Here is a 10,086-nt window from a genome sequence, read left to right as displayed (position 1 = left end):
CCCCCACTCCAAGGGACAAGGCAGACCTACAGGCGTTCCTTGGACTTATCAATTTCTATAATGTCTTTTACCCCACAAAGCAACGGTAGCAGAACCATTGCATAGACTATTAGACAAAAAGCAACGTGGGTTTGGGGACAACGGGAACAATGTGCTTTCCAACAAGTAAAGAAATTGCTAACTTCTGATTCTGTACTTATGCAGTACAACGAGACTCTTCCGCTCACTATCACGTGTGACGCATCACCTTTTGGGGTTGGGGCAATTCTGGCCCACGTATTACCAAATGGAACGGAAGCCCCCATCGCGTTTTTTCGCGAACCCTAGCTAAAGCTGAAAGAAATTATAGTCAGCTGGACAAGGAAGCTTTAGCTATTGTGGCTGCAGTGAAAAGATTTCATGAATATGTTTATGGCCGTGCGTTTACGATAATTACTGATCATAAACCACTACTGGGGATCATTGCGGGTAATAAACCAACCCCGTATATATTGTCCCCCAGAATGACCCGTTGGTCTGAATTCTTGGCGGCCTACAACTACACCTTGCAACATCACCCGGGGAAATCAATTCTCCACGCTGATGCATTGAGCAGAACACCGCTCCCAGACTCTGTTGTAGATCCAGCCCCAACCATCTCAACACTACAGATCAAAGCTCTACATGCACCACCCTTGACGGCTAGAGACATTGCCTTTGAAACGAAACGCGACCCAGTTCTGCAACACATCCTGCGCTGGGTTGAACGGGGGTGGCCGACGGACCAAATAGCACCGGAATGGGCGCCTTTCAAAGCCCGCCAAACTGAACTGTTTTCCCAAAAAGGCTGTATCTTGTGGGGCGATCGAGTCGTAATCCCTGGCAAATTGCAACAAACTGTTTTGGTGGTATTGCATGAGGGACATCCGGGTATCGTGCAGATGAAAGCGCTCGCACGCAGCTACGCTTGGTGGCCGGGAATCGACAAAAGAATCGAGGCCTGGGTCGCTACTTGTCAACGTTGCCAGGACGTCCAGCAACGCCCGCCTAAAGCAAGCCCAACCGAATGGGAAACTCCGAGGGACCTTGGTCCCGTATTCATATTGACTTTGCGGGGCCTACCAAAGGACACACTTTCCTTATTACTGTCGACGCCTATTCAAACTGGCTCGAGATTCGTCGAATGAATACAACTACAACGGACTCAGTCATCAATAAATTAAACAGACTATTTGCCACACACGGGTTTCCGGACGTGTTGGTCTCGGACAATGGCCCACAGTTTACTGCATTACCCTTTGAACAATATCTTGCTGATTGGGGCATCCGCCATGCGCTAACCTCGCCCGCGCACCCTGCAGCGAATGGACGTGCAGAACGCATGGTACAATTTGTAAAAAAAACCCTTCACAAAATGGAATTTGGCAACATCGACGAGAAAATCAATCGAATTCTCTTGTTGCAGCACATCACGCCCACAGCGTGACCAACAAAACGCCCGCTGAACTTCTTATGGGGCGGAAACTACAATCGCACCTTGACCGGCTCCACCCCGCATTCGCACCGGAAAAGCCCTTCGGCTCCAGCAGCAAATGCCGGGAATTTAAGGTAGGCGATTTAAACTTTGCCAAAAACTTTTCCGGCGACCCGTTATGGATACCCGCAACCGTTACCCACCTTACTGGGCCTAGATCTTACCGCCTGCTAACGGACGATGGGAGGGTGTGGAAACGCCACATAGACCAACTCCGATCGAGATTACCACCCAGCACCCATGACTCCCGGGTTCACCAACTCAAGGGGAGGAAATATCGAGGAAATTGACTTTGATATGACAAATAGCAGGCCAACGGAAACCCTACGGCCCAGCGAAACACCGGAACTTGAAGTGGGGAGGGAGTTGAATTTTTCAGGGAACTTTAATACGGGGAAACCGAACTGCAAAACCCCGAAGAAACACGGAGTAGCAGAGACAACCACAGTGAAAGCAGCACGGAATCACCGTGCAGCGAAATTGTAGTTAATAAAGATCATCCAAACGTTCCACCGGAACCGGACCTTAGACCAAACCAGGTGGAACCACGGAAATCATCCAGACAGACCAAACGGCTTGTCTATCTTGAGGATTTTATTACAGCCCCCCTCAAACGGAACCCAAGGGGGAGGGGTGTTGTGAATCAATAAAAGTTACTAGCATAAATGCAAATCAGGGTTTGGAAACCTGCATACCTGATTGGCCCTTATACAACAACTAGGGATTGGTCCATAAGTACCGTATTTGCCGGCGTATAAGACGACTGGGCGTATAAGACGACCCCCAACATTTCCGCTCAAAATATAGAGTTTGTTATATACTTGCCGTATAAGACGACCCCCACTTGGAGGCGGTGCCAGCGGAGTCCGGCCTCTTAGGAAGTACTTTTGTTGCATGCCCAGATATGGTGCTGCCTGCGTTGGTGGGGAACTTCATATCGGGAGACCTTCCACCGTTGCTTTCCCTTCTCCCTTGCTGCCGCCCGTCTTCCCTTTGCTTTCGAAGGTAAAGCGAATTATTTTACAAAGCCTCCCCTGCCCGAGAGGGCAGCCCAATAACGTGGGGAAGCTAATTTCCGGTGCCTCTTCCGTTCCTCCCGACCTCCCTACACTGCGCGCCTCTGACGCGCGGTCCCTTCAGCCCAGCGACCTTTTCCACCTCAAAAAAGGCCAGGCGGGGCCGCTCGCAGCGAAACAGCCACCACCCTTAGCCCGACGCAGGGAGAACGGGCGAGGTTGCGCCCGCCAGCCCGTCCTTCCTGCCTTTGGAGGCACCTGCACGAGTGCCTCCGCTCGGTTTCCCCTACCGGCGGGTCCTCCTTTCATGCGGAGGGCTGCGGGGAAGGCGCTCGCCGAGAGGATCTCTCCTCTCTCTCCCGCAAGGTCAACATCTGCGCTGCAGAGGAGAGGCTGCAGCGGTTCCTCCTGCTTGCTGAGTGGTGGGAAGCGCGGCCCGCCCGTGCGAGATTTGGCACGAGGGGCAGGAGGAGGCACGCACACACCGCGGCTCACTTTCCCAGCTCTGCCCAACCCTTATGGCTCTGGCGCGGCCCTGGCAGGATGAGCGGAGGGTCCAGCGGGAGGTGCTCGCTGCCCGCCAGGGCCGCGCCAGAGCCATAAGGGTTGGGCAGAGCTGGGAAAGTGAGCCGCGGGTGTGTGCGTGCCTCCTCCTGCCCCTCGTTGCCAAATCTCGCACGGGCGGGCCGCGGCTTCCCCACCACTCAGCAAGCAGGAGGAACCGGCTGCAGCCCTCTCCTCTGCAGCGCAGATGTTGACCTTGCGGGGAGAGAGAGGGAGAGATCCTCTCGGGCGAGCGCCTTCCCCCGCAGCCCTCCGCATGAAAGGAGGACCCGCCGGTAGGGGAAACTGAGCCGCGGAGGCGCTCCGTGCAGGTGCCTCCAAAGGCAGGAAGGACGGGCTGGCGGGCGCTAACCTCGCCCGTTCTCCCCGCGTCGGGCTAAGGATGGTGGCTGTTTCCGCTGGAGCAGCTCCCGCCTGGCCTTTCTTTGAGGTGGAAAAGGTCGCTGGGCTGAAGGGACCGGCGCGTCAGAGGCGCGCAGTGTAGGGAGGTCGGGGAGGAACGGAAGAGGCCCCAGGAAATTAGCTTCCCCACGTTGGGTTGGGCTGCCCTCTCGGGCAGGGGAGGCTTTGTAAAATAATTCGCTTTACCTTTGAAAGCAAAGGGAAGACGGGAGCGTCTGAAGCCAAGTGTCTCCTCAGGGCTTCGGTTGCAGGGAGGAGCCCTGACTGGCCACACGTGACGACCCGGCGTATAAGACGACCCCCCCAGTTGGAGGCATGTTTTTTAGGGCAAAAAAGTCGTCTTATACGCCGGCAAATACGGTAGTCCCTGATTGGCCACTATTTTGACACTTCTCATTGATTATGAGTTTGAACTTATTGCACATGTCATTGGTTAACAAGGTAGCAGATAACCCTATAAAAGGGTTGCTGTTGCCCATAGCCTTGCTCTGTTCTGTTCTATTTACGATTATTAAAGAGTTGAAGTCACTGGTCAGATGTCTGGTCTCCATTATTTCCCAAACTTAACAGGTATTCTGTTTATTTGTGTTTTATATAATAATTATAAAACATGTAGGAAGAAGTTGTGCTTTTAAAAATCCCACTCATTACCCTCTCCTTCACTAGCTATCAAGGAAATATTAAGCATCCTTAAATGCCCATTTGGAAATTCTGGAAAATATATGAACACATGCCATAAAACATTCCAGAGAAGTATAAAAATAAATTACACACACAGGCACCTCCCTCTCCCTCCCTCCCCCGCCCCTCAATAAACTTTTCAGAAACTTTTTCATTTGTTCATTTGGCCTGGTTTCACTCAGTATAATTGGCACAATGGAGGCATTCTACCAAGACAGGAATCAACCTTTTCCATTTTCAAGTCTTTCATCCACACCCTTGATATATGGTTTTAAATTTCAAATGAAAGTAAAGCTGTTTCTGTTCATACTTTTTCATATAATTTGTTTAGAGGGAAGATTAGATATCCCACAGCAATTTGATAATGAGATGTATTAGTATATCTTCCATTCCTGAGTTATCAAAGCTTTTTCCCTTGATTACACCAGCACCTAATTATCGATATGTTTTTCAAGCATTCCTCAATATATATAAATAACAAGATATTTTTAAGGACAGAAAAATATTATATATCTCTCACTAGCTTTCATTTCATTTTTTCTTCTTATTCTTCTGCTAACTCTTTGATGAATAATAATATATTCATCAGAATAAACTAAGTTTTGTTTGTGAAAATTATTGTAAAATTGTGATATTGCTATTTGTCTTGTCAGGACAGAGAACATGCTTTGCCTTATTATAGCGATAAAACCATTACATTTATTTTGTCTTAAATTGATTATGAACCAATCATTGATGGTCTATTACATATAAATGTTTAGAGTTATAATAAATACAGCATTTCAGATCATAATTATCTAATATTTGCCATTTAAATTAATATTATCTTGTATTATTTGCTTTTATTTTAGAGGGTAGGTTATATAATTGCTTACAGTTGCCTAGAAATGTATTCTAAGGTGAGTGCCATAGAAGTGTTTTAAATAAATAAAAATGATACTGTATGGTTCTTGCAATTCTGTAGTTCTATATAGAACTATATAGAACTATCGCAGAAAGGAAAGAGATAAGATTTTATTCAGATTAGATGAATTATTTTTGTAGGTCTCAACTTTTTTATTCTACAATTTGTTTAATTATTTTAAACATATTTGTAGCCACCTATTATCTACCTTGAGCAGTTCCCAATCAAAAGTTAAAGCAACATATGTAATCATATGAAAACTATAGAACAAAACACATTAAAACTTTAAAAATAATAGAAAATCTGGCATCACGTTTATTGTATTGTTTATTATATTCTACAATAAAATGCAGCCCTTGCTTTTTCATGAATACAGCTGGTGCTCCATTCAAAATCCAAGAAAGAAGCAAAGCAAAGGGAGAAAAATCTTGAAGGCTGACAGGTATACAGGACTGTATATATACCATATATTGAGGAATACAGTCCTCAACTTACTTCTATTCATTTAGTGACCATTCAAAGTTACACTGCCACTGAAATTATTGACTTATGGTTGTTAGATCAAACTTTTGCTTAGCAACAGAAAACTTGTGTTCAGTTTTGGTAATAAGTTGGTGATTACTTGTATTCTTCTTTTGTGCCCTTTTCTCTGGCTATTAAGAAGGGTTCTTCTGAGTATTTTTCTCTTTGAAATTTGGGGTGAGGGATGCTTCAGTTTTTATAACATCTCATTTCTCTTTATAATTACTCAGATTCACTTTTGCATGTTATGCATACTAAATATGTATTCTCCATATGTCTGAAACTATACAACTAGCTATGGAAAAGGCACTTTCAAGGTGTGAAAGAAGAAACTACACAAGTATTGTACTTAGTGCTATCACCATTGAAAGGAGCAGGTAAAATATATGAGATTCCCTCCATTTCTTCAAAAGATGCATGCAAGCAGATATTTATCCTCATCTGCTAGTCATTCTACTTTTGGTCTAGGTTAACATAGGTCCAAACATTGTTTAGCATTACAATATTACACAAGTAGTCATCAACTTATGACCACAATTGAGCCCAAAATATCCACTACAAGATAGTGGTTAAGTGGGTTTCCCCCCTTCTTTTGTTGGTTCGCGGAAATCAGGTGATTTACCTTTGGACACAAACCTGGTTTGTTATTTAAAATCAAGATGCTCCCCACTACAGCTGCTTTCATTTAAAAAGCTTTACAAAACAAAAATACAGAAGCCAGTCAATTGGAACAAAGTGCTATTATGACATAAATCTAGAATAATAACAAACTAGAAACTTTGATAGTTGTGTTAGTCTTGTCCTAATATAGATACCAAGAGTATTCCTATAACTAACAATTGTTTGGTGTGATAAGAAAATATGTTCAGGGTTTTGAATGGAAGACTGAACTAAGCCATTAAGATTTGGGCACCAAATAAAGTATTATATAAAAGCAAAAAGGACTGCATTAAAATTTGAACCCTATCCATTAAATATGAGAAAGCCTCATTTCCTTTTTGGCTGAGGAAATCTTGATCTTATAAAAATATTTCAGCCTAATGTTTATCCATAAATAATGTTTATATCTATTCTATATTATTTGGTAGGAAAGTAATTAAAATATATATGAGCAGGGGTGGGATTCAAATTTCTTAACAACTGGTTCTGTGGGCCTGGCCTAATTTGTGGGTGTGGTTTGGTGGTCATGTGACTGGGGTGGAAGTGGCTTGCTGACTGAGCGTGGCTAGGTGGTCGTGTGATGGGTGGGAGTGGCTAGGTGGTCATGTGACTGGAGAGGCCTGGGCAAGTGGCCATGTGACTGGCAAACCAAATTTAAGTGGTCCTCGCCTAATGACCAGGTCCTCGCTTAGTGGCCAGTTGCTTAGCAAGTGTTTTTTGCCAGTTTCCCAGGCCAGGGGAGCCCTGGAGAAGCCTGGGCAAGGCCCGGCAGCTACGAGGAGGGTAAGGCAACGCCTGGGCAGCTACGAGGAGGGCTGGGCGAGGCCCAGGCAGCTACGAGGAGCTACAAGGAGGGCTGGGCAGGGCCTGGGGATCTATGGGGAGGCCTGTAGAGGGCTGGGCGAGGCCAACTCAACGTCACTTCTTTGCCCTAATGACTAAGTATTAAAAAAAATATACCAAAACAAAAGGTTTATGTCATATTATGTCATGTCTTTAATGCTTAAATAATAAAAAGGTACATAAAACTATATTGTTACAACATTTTAAAATATTAATCAAAAACTATTACATAACAAAACTTTACAAAAAAACCAATAAAATTTATTTAAAGTACTCCCAAATTGCTTTTCTATTATCATCCCGAGTTATAGTTTTCTTGTGTTTAACACAAGCATAATCAGCTGTGTGATGATATCCCCATAACCACTTCTTTACTATAGGAACAGGGTCCCATTCTTGCGCAGGTAAGCCAATTAGACTGATGGTCAGGAGGTTTGTAATATTGGAAACTGTAAGGCGACTTCTGCCCTCTGAACATATTATGTTCATCTGTGAGAAGCCCCTTTCCACCTCTGCTGAACTGACTGCAATAGTTTTAATAATATCTCTAGCTTTTTTAATGCTGTAAGGAATTGTATAATTTTTAGAATCTTTTAATACATTTTCTATGAAATCACGATAAGCATTAATATTGATTTCATAACTGAAAATTTCACCAAATGCAACCAATTGTCCTTCAGCTGCTCTTCATGGAACCACCACTTCTTCAATGTTCCAAAAGGCTGGCTCCAAATAATTTAGAAATTTTAATTGACCAATGTCTTTAAATTGGCAGCCTGTTTTTAAATGTTCGCAATCCATCAATCTTTTCTTCAAATTAGTTACAATGCTTTGTATAAGTTTTTCATGAGGAAGTCCTATAAATTGATTATTTTTGTATAAAATTTATATTTTTAAAGGTTTCTGAAGTAATTAATTCATCAACCTTTTTTTCATATGCACCCTTTTCCTCTATAAGCATTTCAAATGATCTAATTGATCTTATCACAAGTTTTTCAGCCTTTATATTGTCTATGTTTCTTGCCTGCAATGCATTAGAAAGGAGAGATATTTCAGTTAGCACATCAACCATCAAGGCCAAATCAGTGAGAAAACATGTGTTTTCAAGATGGGTAGCCATACCAGAGTATTTTTTATTTGAACAGAAAAACTGATGTAGTGCTGGATAAGCCCGCCACACACCTAGGTTTGATCTTAAACTACAGGCAGCCCATCTTGGTCCAAAAATTCTACCAATTTTTATAATTTCAATCTCAAGTTGTTCAGAATTTTTTTAAAGTTCAATTAGGTTCTTATTCGATTGATGGAAAATAGAACATATTTTATCAATAAAAAATTGAAAATGGTTGATTCGCTTTATTTCCCTAATAGAATCATCTAAAACAAGTTGCAGACGATGGTTTAAACAGTGCCATATTATAATATTTGGAAACTCTTTGGCTATCCTAGTACTTACCCCAGATTTTCTCCCAAGCATAACACTGGCTCCATCAGAGCAAAATCCAATTAAATGTTTCTTCAGATAGTTCCTATTAAACCCAACTTTATTCATACTTTCTATAACTGAACAATATATCATCTCTGCATCTTGTTTATCTAATTCTACTAGTTCAAGGAAAATTGTTGGCGAGAAAACTGGATCCTCAATTTTTAAGTACAGTATAATAACTGGTTTGGAAGATATTGTTGAGGCTTCATCAATTATCAAACAGATTTTGCGAGTTTTCTCAATAATTTTGCTAAATAAATGTTTCCTGACATCTTTTGCAATGAAATCTACTATTGCAACTGCAGTTTTATGTGAATGCAACCCTGTTCCCAAAATCTAAACCATTTTTAATTGTAATTCAATCAGATCTTCTATATATGAAAATGGTCTGCACGTTTGTGCCAGACTATACACTGCAGTAAATACTCTACATGTACTACCCAGGTATTTCTCAGTCATCTTCTCCAGTCCTTTGCTTATGACATCCTGCTCATATTGCTTCAACTTCTCTGTATATAGATGTTGTGAGCCTTAGATGAGAAATGTTCCTTCAATTTCTTTCTGAGGGAAGTTTGTTGGATTTCTTTACTCTTTCCTGAATTTGGTAATTCTTCCACTCTTTAGCTCTGTGGACACTTTTTTCTTTGCTCAAAATTTCAAATCTTCTGCAATGCTTGCAACCTATTTTTTTCTGGGAAATGTCCAGTCCCTCATATTTTCCCTAAAATTGTTGTACTGCTGCAGTGTCCAGCAGTCAGGAAGTTTCTCTTCAATGTTTGATTCAATTCTTCCAGTACCTGATGATGTGCTCTTTCCTCTGGTCGCAGTGTGGATGATGTGCTGGCTCTTTCCTCTGGTTGTGATGTGGATGGCTCTTTCCTCTGGTCATGGTGTGGATGATGTGCTGGCATCGCTATCCTCAGACTCCAATGGTTGTGATTGTGATTCTTTTGGATCTCCTTTTGTTTTCTTGCCAAAGAAAGCAGACAAACTCATTTGCCTTTTCATCTTGGCACTATGCTGCAAAAAAAATTCAACAATGTAGTGGTTTGGACTTGATTGTTGTTGTAAGTTGAGTGGTGAAGGCAGTGGCAAGTGAAGAAAGCAGGCGAGGAACGGAGATAAGTAATATTCAGTTACTTTTAAGAGTCCCTGACACTGTAGAACCTGTGCTATAAGTAGGGGCAGGGTGAGCAGGGGAGAATGAGGCAAGGATTGTCACGCATGCGTGAAAAAATGTTGCGCTTGCGCAGTAAAAATACTGGGTTTTGGAGTGTAGGAGCGTCGGAGACGGGCGGGGGCCAGGGCCAGTGAAGGGAGGGGCAGCTGAGGGAGAATGAGGCAAGGATTGTTGCACATGTGCAAAAAATGTTGTGCATGTGCAGTAAAAAAAAACATTTTTTGGCCTGTAGGAGCGGCGGAGAAGGTCGGGGCCAAACAGGGATCCATTTTATCAGTTCTTAGAACTACCGGTGACATTAACAACCGGTAG

General features: G+C 43.0%; 1 pseudogene; it reads right to left on the bottom strand.

Moving 5' to 3' along the window:
- Nucleotides 1–7,366: 7,366 nt before the first annotated feature.
- On the bottom strand, nucleotides 7,367–9,505 carry LOC148128790 (E3 SUMO-protein ligase KIAA1586 pseudogene; annotated as a pseudogene).
- Nucleotides 9,506–10,086: the final 581 nt, after the last annotated feature.

The sequence above is a fragment of the Notechis scutatus genome, chromosome Z (assembly GCF_049901735.1).
Source record: "Notechis scutatus isolate UNSWTSFEM ecotype Mainland chromosome Z, rNotScu1.2, whole genome shotgun sequence".
Lineage (NCBI taxonomy): Eukaryota > Metazoa > Chordata > Lepidosauria > Squamata > Elapidae > Notechis > Notechis scutatus.
Note: the sequence above shows the minus strand (reverse complement) of the source record. Positions and strands in the feature narration are given on the sequence as shown.